This window comes from Chiloscyllium punctatum, chromosome 36 (genome assembly GCF_047496795.1).
Source record: "Chiloscyllium punctatum isolate Juve2018m chromosome 36, sChiPun1.3, whole genome shotgun sequence".
In the NCBI taxonomy this organism is placed as follows: Eukaryota; Metazoa; Chordata; class Chondrichthyes; order Orectolobiformes; family Hemiscylliidae; genus Chiloscyllium; species Chiloscyllium punctatum.
In genome coordinates, this window is record NC_092774.1 from 19,248,468 (window position 1) to 19,264,371 (window position 15,904).

General features: G+C 49.5%; 1 protein-coding gene across 1 annotated transcript in view; it reads right to left on the reverse strand.

Annotated features, from left to right (window-relative positions):
* LOC140460851 (uncharacterized) overlaps positions 1-14,665 on the reverse strand; it is a 97,156-nt gene extending 82,491 nt beyond the window's left edge. Inside the window, exons 1-2 of the mRNA XM_072555543.1 lie at positions 13,706-14,665; positions 9,678-9,782 (exon numbers count right to left, since the gene is read on the reverse strand). The gene's annotated coding sequence lies outside the window, so the exon portion shown is untranslated. The remainder of the gene's footprint in view (positions 1-9,677; positions 9,783-13,705) is intronic.
* Positions 14,666-15,904: the final 1,239 nt, after the last annotated feature.

Sequence of the window (15,904 nt, forward strand, 5' to 3'; positions counted from 1 at the left end):
AATGCACCTAACATACGCATCCCTGATTGCAATGGACAATTCACCTAACCTGGATTAGTGGTGCTGGAAGAGCACAGCAGTTCAGGCAGCATCCAACGAGCAGTGAAATCGACGTTTCGGGCAAAAGCCCTTCATCAGGAATAAAGGCAGTGAGCCTGAAGTGTGGAGAGATAAGCTAGAGGAGGGTGGGGGTGGGGAGAGAGTAGCATAGATTACAATGGGTGAGTGGGGGAGGAGATGAAGGTGATCGGTCAAGGAGGAGAGGGTGGAGTGGAGAGGTGGAAAAGGAGATAGGCAGGTCGGACAAGTCCGGACAAGTCAAGGAGACAGTTACTGAGCTGGAAGTTTGAAACTAGGATGAGGTGGGGGAAGGGGAAATGAGGAAGCTGTTGAAGTCCACATTGATGCCCTGGGGTTGAAGTGTTCCGAAGCGGAAGATGAGACGTTCTTCCTCCAGGCGTCTGGTGGTGAGGGAGCGGCGGTGAAGGAGGCCCAGGACCTCCATGTCCTCGGCAGAGTGGGAGGGGGAGTTGAAATGTTGGGCCACGGGGCGGTTTGGTTGATTGGTGCGTGTGTCTCGGAGATGTTCCCTAAAGCGCTCTGCTAGGAGGCGCCCAGTCTCCCCAATGTAGCACAACATGGTTGAAGAGCTTCAGAGCAGAGGAAATGACCTGGGAGCCTGTCAGAATTGGGAACAGGAGTCGGCCATTTGGTCTTTTAAGCCTGCACCAGCAGTGCTTGGGAGCCTCCTGTGAAGCGCTTCTGTGATGTTTCCTCCGGCATTTATAGTGGCCTGTCTCTGCCGCTTCCGGTTGTCAGTTCCAGCTGTCCACTGTAGTGGCCGGTATATTGGGTCCAGGTCGATGTGGCCACACACGCAGAAGACAAGCAACATGAATTTGACTGGGACAACACTACCATTATAGGGCAAGCCAAACAGAGAACAGCCAGGGAATTCCTAGAGGCATGGCAGTCATCCACAGACTCTATCAACAAACACATTGACCTGGACCCAATATACCAGCTGCTACAGCGGACAGCTCGAACTGACAACCGGAAGTGGCAGAGACTGGCCACTATAAATGCCGGAGGAAACAGCACAGAAGCGCTTCACAGGAGGCTCCCAAGCACTGAGGATATCACCTAGACAGGGGACGAAACGTTTGCGAGACAAATTCCCAGCTCGGCGAACAGAACCACAACAATGAGCACCCGAGCTACAAATCTTCTCCCAAACTTTGAACACCTGCACCAGCATTGAACAGATCACAAATGGATATGGATCTCCCTACATCAAGCAGAGGCTGGGACTTTATTCACTGGAGCATTGGACGTTAGAAGGTGGTTAATCAGCATGAACCAGACCCTTCAGGATTAGGGTCAGCAAAGTGAGAATGGAGGGAGAGTGTGTGGGATGGAGATTTTCAGCTTCTTGGGAATGAGAGAGAAAAGAGAATTGATCGGATGGGCCAAAGAGTGGTAGATGGAATGAAATTTTGAGAAATGTGAGTTGTTGCATTTTGGTCAAGCAATCCAGACAGGACTGACACAGTTAAGGGGAATGTTGCAGAACAAAGAGTCCTTGGAGTGCAGGTTCCGTAGTTCTCAGGTAGCCAGGATAGTGAATGAGGCATTTGGTAGGATGGCCTTGATTGGTCAGAGCATTGAGTAGCTGAGTTGGGAGGTCATGTTGTGGCTGTCCAAGATGTTGGTTAAACCACTTTTGGAATACTGCATTCAGTTCTGGTCTCCCTGCTGCAGGAAAGATGTTATGAAACTTTGAAAGGTGTCAGAAAAGATTTGAGCTATAGGGAGAGGCTGAATAGGCCAGGGACATTTCCATGGATCATCAGAGGCTGAGGGGTAAACTTATAGACCTTTGTAAGGGCCATGGATAGAGGGGAAACCTCAAGGTCTTTTCCCCAGGGTAGGGCAGTCCAAGACTAGAAGGCATTTGTCTGAGGTGAGAGTGAAATGATTTAAAAGGGATCTGGGGGGAAACCTTTTCACACAGAGGGTGGTGCATGTATGGAACGAACTGCCAGAGGAGGTGGTGGAAACTGGCACAATTACAACATTTAAAAGGCATATGGATGTCATTCTGTTCTCCGCTCTGCTGGATTTCTGTTGAAGCTTTGGACCCCCCCACCCCCCACTCCCCACTCCCCACTCCCCACTTTTACACCTTCTGGGACAATCAAACATTCAGTCAATCAAGCCCCAACCCACAATCTCCCAGCCAGTTAACCATCCAGGCACAGTGTAGTCACAGCAGGGAATCAAACAAGAAAAATGAAACAACATTAGAAATAAATAGGTGCTCGTGTCCTAATGTTTATTCATTAGGAAGGAAACCAGAAATAGGGCTCTCCCAGGATTCGTGTGGTGCCCTACTTGAGGAATTCTTTCTCTCTTACATTGAGCTGTTAGTGTGCAGCTCTGATTTACAACAATAGTTACATCAACAGGACTAAAGCATCTGTTATCAAATTGGCATAGAGCTATACAGCACAGAAAGAGTTTTTCTCTCTCTCATGCACACACGCACATAACAAGGCCATGGGGGTGAATTTGTATTTGCAGAATGATATTTGCAGATACATTCTGTTTTGTTCAAAAAGTACACAATCTGCAGGCAGTCAATCTATGTAATATTGTGTAAATTCCACTTTGGAAATAGAACCAGTCTGACTCCAGATCAGGATACAGACACACTCTGACCTCACACCTTTAATGCATTGTCTGAGCTGAGATGTCACATTTTGCTATAAAACTTCGAGTTATCTTGATAAGGTGCCTTGCAGGAAGGTCTGGGATTTACATGTTAATGATAGCTGCAACCCAGTCTAAAAGCTGAAAGACTTGACAATCCAGGTTTGTTCAATGTATCATTTCAAGGGCAGGATACTATAATGTTTTTCTATAAATTGTGTCTTGTGGTCTTATTCTCCAGAACCACCTGATGAAGGATCAGCACTCTGAAAGCAAGTGCTTCCAAATAAACCTGTTGAACACTCACTTGGTGTTGTGATTTTTAACTTTGTCCAGGTTAGGATGGATTGACCGTGCCCAGGGATGTGCAGGTTAGGTGCAATAATCAGGGGGTAAATAATGAGCAATAGGGGTAGGTCTGTTACCCTTCAGAGGGTCGGTGTGGATTTGTGGGGCCGGGTGGCCTGCTTCCACACTCTGAAGGGCAGGGATTGGCACGAACTCATTTTTTTTGCTTCCCAAAATCAGACCTGCTCCCCTCTCAGTAGTATCCCAATGTTGTGAAAGATATTAACTTTCAGGTGGAATTATCCAAAGTTCAGAGAGATGTCAGTCTTGATGTTTTTGCTTTTCAGCCCCTGTAAGATCCTGAATCAGCACCTTCAGGGGAATTAGTTAGAGTGGAGTGAGAACAGAGGGAGAGAGAGAGTGGGATGGTGCTTTCAATTTTGTGGAATAACAAAAGGAAAGGATATTCCACAGACAGTAGAATTCCTTGTTCAGAATTTCTATCCTGCACTGACAGTGATGACATTTTGTAATCTCTTTTTTTACATTTGAGGATCTGAAGACGGAAGTTTCAAAATCAACAGATGAAGGGCTTATGCCTGAAACGTTGACTCTCCTGCTCCTCAGATGCTGCCTGACCTGCTGTGCTTTTCCAGTGCTGTAATTTCTGACTCTAACTCTGACTCTCCAGCGTCTGCAGTCCTCACTTTGACGTCAATGTCTGACAGTCACTCAATCCATCGGGACCACAAAGATTTTCAACTATGATTCTGTGAGAAGGAGCAAAGCTTTTTGGTTCCTGTTTGGGTACATTTTCAGCATCAGTGGGACTGGATGAGAGACCCTACCATTGCAGTGCACTGAGTGAGGAGCGTGTAACAGCTATACGGTCTGGAAAGGGGAATTCACGGTGGAGAGAGGCTCCACATGCATTTGTGTGGGCTGAAGCTTCAGCCATGGAGAAACCTGAGGAATCCTGCCCCGTGGAGAAACCATGAAAGTGTGGTGACTGCGGGAAAGGCTTCAGTTTCCCGTCTGCCCTGGAGACCCATTGGTGTAGTCACACCGGAGAGAGGCCGTTCCCCTGCCCTAACTGCGGGAAGAGCTTCAGCGATTCCTCCAACCTCCAGACCCACCAGCGGATCCACACCGGGGAGAGGCCTTTTCAACTGCTCCGAGTGCAGGAAGGCCTTTACCCAGGCCGCCTCCTTGCTGACCCACCAGCGGGATCACGTGGTATTGCAGGGGGATTGAAAGAACGACGGCCGAGTGCCTTTATTAACTGGACTATCAACCCAGTTCCAGTGGCTCCCAAGTTCGATTCCCACTGTGACAGATGGTGGAATTGGAATTTGGTCAGAAATCTGGAGTTCAGAATCTGACGTGAAACCATTGTTGGTGGGGTGGGGGTGGAAGAAAACCCCCATCTGATTCACTCAGTTCTTTTTTTTTTAGGGAAGACTTGAGCGGTTATTAGAGCAAGTCGTCCCAGCTGCATCCTTTACCCGGTCTGGCCTACACGTGACTCCAGCCCCACAGCAGTCTGGTTGACTCTATGCTGCTCATCCAACTTTCTTACATACAGGTTGAAATTGCTGAGTGAGGCAATACTTCCTCCAGGTTAAGGCTGTACCAAGGATGCAATTACTCAGTGGTGACCAATAATGAAGAAAGTGAGGGGTTGCACTTTGACCTTGAGCTGTTTTTTAAAAATTGCTACTTTTTCTACACCTTTCTGCTGGGAGATTCTGAAGCTGTAACAAAGTTGGGTCACAATAAAGATTACCTGAACTTCACGCTGAGCTCAGACTCTCAATGAGAGCTTTAAACTGTGACAGGTTTTTGTTTTAAAACTGCTCATTTCTTACAGGCGAAAGTGAGAACTGCTGATACTGGAGATCAGAGTCAAGATTAGAGTGGTGCTGGCAAAGCACAGAAGATCAGGCAGCGGCCGAGGAGCAGGAAAATCGACATTTCGGGTAAAAGCTCTTCCTCAGGTGCTGCCAGACCTGCTGTGCCCATTTCTGACAGTCTCCTGTACTATGTTTCCAATGTTGTGTTTCGGTTGCAGCAGTGAATGAGTAGCCAGTAGTGTTAGAAATTGTAAAGTTTTCAGGAGTGCAATGTCATCAGCATTGTCGTTTCCTGGCAGCACTGAGAAGGGTGGGCTTGGTTCATTGGAAACGATGTGGAGGTGCCCGTGTTGGACTGGGGTGGATAAAGTTCAAACTCAACACCAGGTTATCGTCCAACTGGCTTATTTGGAAGCACGAGCTTCTTCATGGGGTGTTTGTGGTACAGGATCATAAGACACAGCCACCTGATGAAGGAGCAGTACTCCAAAAGCTAGTGCTTACAAATGAGCCTGTTGGAGTATCACCTGGTGTGGTGTGAAATTTAACTTCATACACCCCAGTCCAACACCAGCATCTCCAAATCAGGTACATAGTTCTTTGAAAGTTGAATCATTGGGAGACAGGGTGGTGAAAGAGGCCAGTCAGGAGCCCCGGAGGACTGGAAGGTGACTGGTCCTCCTGCCAATCAGAGCCTTCCTATTGTCTGAATGCAGACGTTGGAACATGAGCTTCGGAAGCTGCTGCTGCTCTGTCTCTGAATGAAGATTGAGTTTGCTCCAGACTGCAACCTCCTTACTCTGTCAACCATCTGTGAGTAGGGTACTCTCTTCCCAACTCCTTTTCCATTTTTTTCATTCTGGGCTTCAATTTACAACTTGCAGCAACCGAAAGGAAAGGGAATGAATTCAAGGAGTGGACAGAATCAGGAAAAGTTTGTTTATAAACAGAGCGGTTCATGTGTGGAGTGAATGTAAAGAGGAAGTGGTGGATGCACATTCAGATGCAACGTTTAAAAGACATTTGGATAAGTAGATGAAGAGGCACGGTGCACAGGGATATGGGCCAAGCACTGGCACGTGGCCCTAGTTTAGTTTGAGAACGTAGTCAACGTGGACTAGTTGGATTGAAGGGTCCGTTTCTGTGCTGTCTAACAGTAACTGTTCTGTCGTGGTCTTAAAACCATTTTCTTGCCTTCCACTTTCAACGTGGATACTGTACCTGCATCCAACACATAAACCATTCAAAAGAAAAACCCACCTCCCGCGCACAAAAAAATCCACACTTTATTGTTCAAAAATCCGAGGAACTCAGCCTTAAATATATTCAATGACCCCCCTAACTGCAGGAAGACATCCCCACTTCTAATCTCAGTTCAACCTGCTAATATACCACTTACCTTGCTGAACCTGTCTGACAACTGGCATTGACTGATGTAAAAGGATGCTGCTAATCAAAGCACTGATCACAGGGTGGAATGGTGTCAGCTCGGGTTTCAGGCCCTGATTTCTCTGTCCTCTGTTGATCCTCCTATTCCTACAGACTAAGATGTTGGTCTGTTCTCAGCTCGGCTGGATTTCTGCTAAAGCTTTGACCCCCCCACCCCCTCGCCCCTTTTATAACTTCTGGAACGATAAAATATTCAATCCAGACCCAACCCACAATCTCCCAGACTGTCAACCATCCTGATAAAAGGTGCAGTCATAGCAGGGAATCAAATAAGAAAAATGAAACAATCATAAATAGGCGCACGTGCTTAATGTTTGTTCATGAGGAAGTAAACCAGGAGTCTCTTAGGAATCTTACAGTGCCCTACTTGAGGAATTCTGTCACCATTGCATCTATTAGTACCCAGCTATGAATTACAACAACATTTACACCAACAGAAATAAAGCATCAGTTATCAAATAGACATAGAGATATACAGCACGGACGTAGACTTTTTCTCTGTCTCATACACACACAAGATAGATCATCCATGGGGGTGAGTTTGTATTTGCAGCATGATGTTTAGGGTATGTTTAGATGGCATCTAGATCTATGTGTTTGTTTCTGGCGTTGTGGTTGGAGTGCCAGGCCTCGAGGAATTCTCTGGCATGTCTTTGCTTAGCTTGCCCCAGTCGAAATTGTGGGGTTTTTTTCATCCGTACGTGGGGCTACGAGGGATAGAGGGTTGGGTCTTTTTGTGGCTAGCTGGTGTTAGTGTATCCTGGTGGCTAACTTTCTTCCTGTTTGTCTGACGTAGTGTTTGTGGCAGTCCTTGCAAACCCCCCCCGGAACCCCACCCAGGAGAAAGATATAAATAGAAAGTAGGAGACAACAGCTTCGCTTCACTTGGAAGTCGCCACTGATGATGTTACCTAGCCAGGTAATGAAATGTCTGGATATCAAACCTACAGCTCAACGAGCAAACCTGCACCCTAAACATTCTACTTTGCTGAAAGACTGCACAATCTGCAGGCAGTCAATACATGTAATATATTGTAAATTCCACTTTGAAAATAGATAATGGGCCCACTACATTTTGGATGTGAGCATAAGTGGTATAGTAAGTAAGTTTGCAGATGACACCAAAATCGGAGGCGTAGTGGACAGCGAAGGAGGTTACCTCAGATTACAATGGGATCTTTATCAGATGGGCCAATGGGCTGAGAAGTGGCAAATGGAATTTAATTTAGGTAAATGAGAGGTGCTGCACTTTGGGAAAGCAAATCTTAGCAGGACTTATACATTTAATGGTAAAGTCTTAGGGAGTGTTGCTGAACAAAGAGACCTTGGAGTGCAAGCTCATAGCTCCTTGAAAGTGGAATCGCAGGTTGACAGGATAGTGAAGATGGTGTTTTGTATGCTTTCCTTTATTGGTCAGAATATTGAGTACAGGAGTTGGGAGGTCATGTTACTGCTGTACAGTTGGAATATTGCGTGCAATTCTGGTTTCCTTCCTATCAGAAAGATGTTGTGAAACTTAAGGGTTCAGAAAAGATGTACAAGAATGTTACCAAGACTGGAGGATTTGAGCTATAGCGAGAGACAGAACAGGCTGGGGCTGTTTTCCCTGGAGCGTCAGAGGCTGGGGGGTGACCTTCTATAGGTGTATAAAATCATGAGGGGCATGGATAGGATAGAGAGACAAAGTCTTTTCCCTGGGATGGGAGAGTCTAGAACTAGAGGTCATAGGTTTACACCGAGAGGGGAAAGATATGAAAGAGACCTAAGAGGCAACCTTTTCATTTAGAGGGTGGTATGTGTATGGAATGAGCTGCCAGAGGAAGTGGTGGAGGCTGGTACAATTACAACATTTAAAAGGCAACTGGAGGGATATGGGCCCCGTGCTGGCAGATGGGACAAGATTGGGTTGGGATATTGTGCACAGGGATGTGCAGGTTCGGTGCATTAGTCAGGGGTAAATGTTGAGCAATAGGGGTAGGGGAATTGTATGGGCGGGTTACCCTTCGGAGGATCGGTGTGTAGTCTTTGGGCCGAGTGGCCTGCTCCCACACTGTGGGGAGTCTCTGAAGGGGAAGGGATTTTTGTAAACTGTGCAAGGTAACGCAGGCGTAGTGCGGGGACCTGCTGTTGGCCTTGCCCCGCCCCTTGATTCTCCCCCCCCCTGCTCCTCCCCCCCCCCCTTGCTCCTCCCCCCCTTGCTCCTCCCCCCCCTTGCTCCTCCCCCCCTTGCTCCTCCCCCCCCCCCCCCACCCCTTGCTCCTCTCCCCCCCCCCCCCCCCCACCCCTGTTGTTGAGCTGTCTAACAAACAGCTACTCTTTCTCTGCCTTTTTGCTGGGGGCATCTGAAGCTGTAACAATGTTGGGACACAATAAAGGTTACCTGAACGTTCTGCCGGGCTCAGGCTCTCATTGAAAGCTCCAAGGTTTTGTTTTAAAGCTGCTCATTTCTTGCAGCCTCCTGCACGAAGTTTCCAATGTTGTGTATCAGATGGAGCAGTGAATGAGGAGCTGGTTTCATTAGAAGTTATAAATTTTTCAGGAGTGCAGGCACTGCATTGTTTCAGCAGCAGTTTACTGGCAGCACTGGGAGGTATGGGCTGTGTTCACTGGAAAGGAGGTGGAGGTGCTGCTGTTGGACTAGGTGGGACACGGTTTAAACATCACAACACCGGGTTATAGTCCAATGGGTTAATTTGGAAGCACTAGCTTTTGGAGCACTGCTCCTTCATTGGGTAGCTGTGGAGCAGCATCATAAGACACAGAGTTAAGAGCAAAAGATCAGTGTCATGCAACTGATAAGATATATTGACAAATGTAGATTGCTGTTAAGTCTTTCATCCTTTAGAATGGGTTGCAGGTTTTAGGTCATTCATGTGTACATCCCAGAACTATTATTAAGTCATATTCTCGAGATCATTTAAGGTTTTTTTTGAAACTGGTGACAGCTCAACCCAGACAATGCAGGAAAGGTGTGTCAGTATCCCAATCTTAAATCGGACTGGTTCTATTTCCAAACTAGGAATTTATAAGATATTACATGGATTGACTACCTGTGTGTTGTGTGCTTTTTGTGCAAAATTGAATATATCTGCAAATATAATTCTGCAAATGCACCCCATCGTTGTGCGTGTGTGTGTGCATGCTTTGTAAAGGGAGTGTGATGGAGGAGAAGCCTGTGAGAGGGTGTGTGTACGTCTGAGAAAGAACGTGTGTATGAGAGAGGTATAGATAAGTGAGGGGTTGCATTTTGCTAAAATAAGGAAGGGCAGGGCTTGTACAGAGGGATATGGTGGGGGGTGGGGTTCAGATACATACTTCATTGAAAGTTGCATCACTGGTTGGAAGGGTGCTTCAGAAGGCATTCAGCACACTTACCTTATGTGTTCACACCATTGAATAAAGGAGTTGGGACATGATTTAGAAGTTGTACAGGATGTTGGTGAAGCCACTTGTAGAGTACTGAGAACGCTTCTGGTGGCCCTGTAATAGGAAGAATACTATTATAGAGGGTTCAGTAAAGACTTACCAGGATGTTGCCAGGATTGGAGGGTTTGAGTTATAAGGAGAGGCTGAGACTCTCTTCACTGGAGCACAGGAGGTTGAGGGGTGACCTCATTGAGATTAATATAATCATGAGGGTTCGAGGTAACATGAACATCAAAAATAGCGAGGACCCTGCACGGTTATGTCAAGTGTGCCTTACTGAAGTCCATATAGATCACATTACTGCTCTACCTTCCTCAAAAAACTCAATCAAGTTTGTGAGACATGATTTCCCATACACACAACCATGTTGACTATCCCGAATTAGTCTTTGCCTTTTCAAATACATGTACGTCCTCTCCCTCAGGATTCCCTCCAACAATGTGCCCACCACTGATGTCAGGCTCATTGGTCTATAGTTCCCTGGCTTGTCCTTACCACCCTTCTTAAACAGTGGCACCACGTTCGCCACCTCCTGATACTGCCTGGCTTGCTCTTCCAGTCTCCTGTCTGTCTATTTTGCCAATTGAGACACAGGCCTGGACTAACTTTTCCAGAGTCTGTCCCCTCACTGGATTCACTCCCATTCCTTTCAGTTGCTCCAAGTCAACACTTGAACCCCAGAATGAAACGTAAATGGAAAAGGGGGTGAGAAAAGATAGTGCTGTACTCACATGTTGGACGGAGGAAAGAAGTTGCAGTCTGAGGTGAAGCTCAATCTTCATTCAGAGAGAGGAGGAGCAGGACCTTAAGAAGCTCATGGTCCAACTTCCACATTCACCAATAGGGGAGCTCCGAATGGCAGAAGGACAAGTCTCCCCCTGGTCCTCCAGTGCTCCTTATTCGTCCATCAAAAGTAGGTTTCGCAACTTTTCTGCCGACAGCGAGGAACATGCCCAATGTTTTGGTGACATTGGCAAACATGTGCCCTGCTTGTTGACACTGAGGAGTGTACACAACGTGCACTGTAGCAATGCTGATGTTATTGACAGATTTTAAGTTTCCAAATACCTATCGGAGAACAAATAGGGCAGAGCCATAATTCCCCCCGTCCCCCCAATGTAGCTCGCTATTTGATTGTTTTTGTATTTTTCTGGCTGCTCAATGTTTTTAATTCTTTTCCTCAGTGTTGGGGGGAGACTCACAACTAGAGGGAATAGGTTTAGGGTGAGGCCACAAAGATATAAAAGGTTCCTGAAGGGGCAACGTTTCCATGTGGAGGGTGGTGCAGGTATGGAATGAGCTGCCAGAGGAAGTGGAGGAGGCTGGTATAATTACAGCCTTTAAAAGGTATCTGGATGGATATATGAATAGGAAGGGTTTAGAGGGATATAGTGCTGGCAAAGGGGACTAGATTAATTTAGGATATCTGGATTTTCCTAACGGCCGCCCTCCCGCCGCTTCCTCGCTCGAGCGACTTCTCCTCCCAACCGCCTTCACCCCCGCGTGACGTCTGCACGTGGGGAGATGGGCGGGGCCCGGGGAGGGGATGGGTATGGGTGGGATACTGTTCAGAGGGCCAGAGTGAAATAGATGGGCTGAATGGCCTGCTTCCACATTGTCGGAATTCGATGACCCTCCCCACAAAGGAGCATTTTATCTGCATCTATCCTGTCAAGCCCCTTTCAGAAATCTACTGGTTTCGATAAAGGTATACAGCACAGAAACAGACACTTCGGTCCAATTTGTCCATGTTGACCAGGATTCCCAATCTAAACCAGTCCCACTTGCCTGCATTTGGCCCATATCCCTCTAAACCTTTCTACTCATGTATCCATCCGAATGCTGTTTCAATGTTGTCACTGTACCTGCATCTACCACATCCTCAGCAAGTTCATTCCACATGCAAATCACCCTCTTTCAAAATGTTGCCCCTCCGGTTCCTTTTAAATCTCTCTCCTTATATTTAAATAAAAATGCCCCCCCTAGTTTTGAGTTCCCCAGTGCTGGATTGTTCTCTGTTCTAAACTTAGTGCAGGAGGCTGAAAGAAATGAGCAGCTTTAAAACAAAAACCTCTTGGAGCTGAAAGCTTTCAATGAGAGTCTGAGCCCAGCAGTAAGTTCAGGTAACCTTTATTGCAACCCAACTTTGTTACAGCTTCAGATCCCCCCAGCAAAAAGGCAGAGAAACAGCAGTTGCTTTTTGAACAGCTCAAGGTCAAAGTGCACACACCACACCTCCCCTCCTCCTCACCCGCCCCCACACACCACACCTCCCCTCCTCCTCACCCCCCCCCGCACACACCACACCTCCCCTCCTCCTCACCCCCCCACCCCACACACCACACCTCCCCTCCTCCTCACCCCCCCCCGCACACACACCACACCTCCCCTCCTCCTCACCCCCCCCCGCACACACACCACACCTCCCCTCCTCCTCACCCCCCCCCGCACACACACCACACCTCCCCTCCTCCTCACCCCCCCCCCACACACCACACCGCCCCTCCTCCACACCCCCCCCACACACCACACCTCCCCTCCTCCTCACCCCCCCCCCGCACACACACCACACCTCCCCTCCTCCTCACCCCCCCCCCGCACACACACCACACCTCCCCTCCTCCTCACCCCCCCCCCGCACACACACCACACCTCCCCTCCTCCTCACCCCCCACACACACACCACACCTCCCCTCCTCCTCACCCCCCACACACACACCACACCTCCCCTCCTCCTCACCCCCCACACACACCACACCTCCCCTCCTCCTCACCCCCCCCCACACACCACACCTCCCCTCCTCCTCACCCCCCCCCGCACACACACCACACCTCCCCTCCTCCACACCCCCCACACACACCACACCTCCCCTCCTCCTCACCCCCCCGCACACACCACACCTCCCCTCCTCACCACCCCTCCCCCCTGAGGTGATGAGGTTCTGTATGCTCTGGGAGATGATGGGGGGTTGGGTCATGGTCGAGGGGGCAGTAGGAAAAGGTGTCTTCGAGTTGGCGTTTGGCTTCAGCGGCGTAGAGGTCAGTGCGCCAGACTCCCACTGCGCCCCCTTTATCCGCTGGCTTGATGGTGAGGTCGGGATTGGAGGGCTGCGTGTTGTGAGGGTGAGAGGTTGGAGGGGGGGAGGGGTGGAGGGGGGGAGGTAGACAGGTTGAGGCGGTTAATGTACCGGCGGCAGTTGGAAATGAAGTGGTCGAGGGCAGGTAATAGGCCAGCGCGGGGTGTCCAGGTGGATGCAGTGTATTGGAGGTGGGCAAAGGGGTCCTCGGAAGGTGGGCGGGAGTCCAGATTGTGAAAGTAAGCTCGGAGGCGGAGGAAGTGTTCGACATCACGGCGTGTATTAAATTCATTGATGCATGGACGGAGGGGGATGAAGATGAGTCCTTTGCTGAGGACTAATCGTTCGTCCTCAGTGAGGGGGAGGTCTGGAGGGATGGTGAAAACGCGGCAGGGCTGGGAGCTGGGATCTGGTGTGGGTGTGGAGCTGGGAGTGGGGGCGGAGCCGGTAACTGGAGTGGGTGTGATGGTGGGGGGGAATGGGGGGTGGAGTTATGAGCAGGGGTGGTGTTCCCCTCAGGGTTCTGTAGGCCAGGAATGGTGACGGTGGGATCTGTGGGGGGCATGTCAGCAGAATGCAGGTGAGTGGCGTTGGTGGGGGTGGAAGTGGGGGTGACCACAGCAGTAGGGGTGGCGGAAGTCACTGAGCGTGTGACATCAGCGATGATGTGAGGGGCAGAAATGATGTCACATGTGACGCACGAGGAATTGTGAGGGGCGGAAGTGGCTGTGGGAGTAGACATGATGGGGGCGGAAGTGACATCAATCAGCGTGGGGGCGGCAGCTGCACCAGCCGCATGGCTAATGGCGTCCGAGCAATTTCAGAGGCCGGGGGAATCTTCTGGAATGTTTGAGGAGCGCTGGTTATGGAGGTGGGTGGATAAAAGTTTGTTGTACTTACAGTTTTTGATGTTTAAGATGGAGTTGAAATACTGTTTGTTGAGAGTATGAATTCTCCTGAGGATGTAGTACAGAGTGGGTCCTTTGTAATTCTGAGAGAGTGTGGCCCTCAGCTGAGGCAGGGCTGACTGGAGAAAGGTTAGGTGACGGCGCATTGCTGCAAGCGTGGAGCGGAGGATCCTGAAGGAGAACCGTTGCTGGTGTTTTTTGAATCTGTAGTCTGTACTGTTTGTCCTGTTCGGATCCGAACTCTGCTGGTTTAAAGGTGGTCCGAAGTCCATGTGGGATGAGTTGGTTACGGAGGCAGGCACTGAGGAAGCGAATGGGGCTGTGGTAGCGAGTCTGTTTCAGGATATGGTTGAAGAGCCTCAGGGCAGAGGAAATGACCTGGGAGTTGCAGTGGGAGAGGGACTCCCTGCGATTCTTGCAGACAGAGGAGGAAAACTTCTTCAAGGCAGGCATCCTTGCAAGAGGATTCGCTGTAGGGTTAAAATCAACGAGGTAAAAACAAGGACAGCAGATGCTGGAGACCAGATTCTAGAATCACACAACTCCAGGTTGGAGTCCAACAGGCTTCTTTGGAAGCAGTAACTTTTGGAGTGCTGCCTCATCATCAGGTGGTTGTGGAGGATAAGATCCTGAGACACAATTTAGAGCAAAACATTCCAGCGTCCTGCCACTGAAATGGTATATTCAACAAACCTGGATTGTTAAGTCTTCCACCTTATCAAATAGTTTGCAGGTCTCATTACAATGTGAATCCCAGAACTTCTTGTTGTCACCTTCTCGAGATAACAAGGTTTGATAGCAAAAGCTCACATCTCAGCTCAGACAATGCATTAAAGGTGTGAGGTCAGAGTCTGCCTGCATCCCAATCTTGAGTCAGACTGGTTCTGTTTCCAAAGTCAAAGTTACAAGCTATTACATGTATTGACTGCCTGCACACACCACACCTCCCCTGTCCCACCCCCCGCCCCCCCACTGTCTTCACTATTGGCCAGCACCAAGTTGTCCCTTTGTAATTGGATCCTTAGTACATCCGTAACCCGGAGGAAGTATTGCCTCACTCAGCAATTTTAACCCATACCCCGTCTCCAACTAAGTGTCTCCCTGCTCATTTGCCAGGAAGGGGCAATGTAGAGTCAACCAGACTGCTGTGGGTCTGGAGTCAGGTGTAGGCCAGACCGGGTAAAGGATGCAGCTGGAACGACTGAGTGAATCCTTTCCCACAGTGGCGGTTCCCTTCCCTAACAAGGGAGAGGGGGAAATCAGATGGGGGCTTTCTCCCCCCCCCGACCTCCCCCTCCCTGAAACGGTCTCATCGTTAGATTCCGAACTCCACATTTCTGACCGAATACCGATTCTGACATCTGTCGTGGTGGGATTTGAACCCAGGAGTCCCCGGAAACAGGTCGACAGTCCAACTGATATTGGCACTCGGCCGTCACTCCTTCAATCCCCCTGCGATGGCACGTGAACTCGCTGGTGCTTCCGCAGGTGGGAGGAGTAGGTGAAGGCCTTCCCGCACTGAGAGCAGGTGAAGGGCCTCTCCCCGGTGTGGATCCGTTGGTGGACCAGCAGGGAGGAGACCTGGGTAAAGCCCTTCCCACACTCGGGGCAGCTGAAGGGCCTCTCCCCCGTGTGGATACGCTGGTGGGTCAGCAGGTTGGAGGAAGTGCCGAAGGCCTTGCCGCACTCTGGGCAGTGGAAGGGCCTCTCCCCCGTTTGGTCCTGCTGGTGGGCCTGCAGGTTAGAGGAATGTCTGAAGTCCTTCCCGCAGTCGGTGCAGAGGAATGGCCTCTCCCCAGTGTGACTGCGCCGATGAGTCTCCAGGGTAGGCGGGACACGGAAACCTTTCCCACAGTCACCACACTTCCACGGTTTCTCCACAGGGCGGGATTCCTCAGGTTTCTCCATAGCCACAGCTTCAGCTGCACACAAACACGTGTAGAGCCCCTCCCTGCCGTGAAGTCCCCTTCCCAGGCCGTATAACTGTTTCAGGCTCCACACACAGTTCGCTGCAACAGTGGGGTCTCTCGTCCAGTCCCACTGATGCTGAAAACGTCCTCAAACAGGAACCAAAAAGTGTTGATCCCTCTCACAGAAATCACAGTCAAACACCGTTGTGGTCCTGATGGATTCAGAGACTGTCAGACATTGACATCAAAGTGAGGACTGCAGACACTGGAGAGTCAGTCAA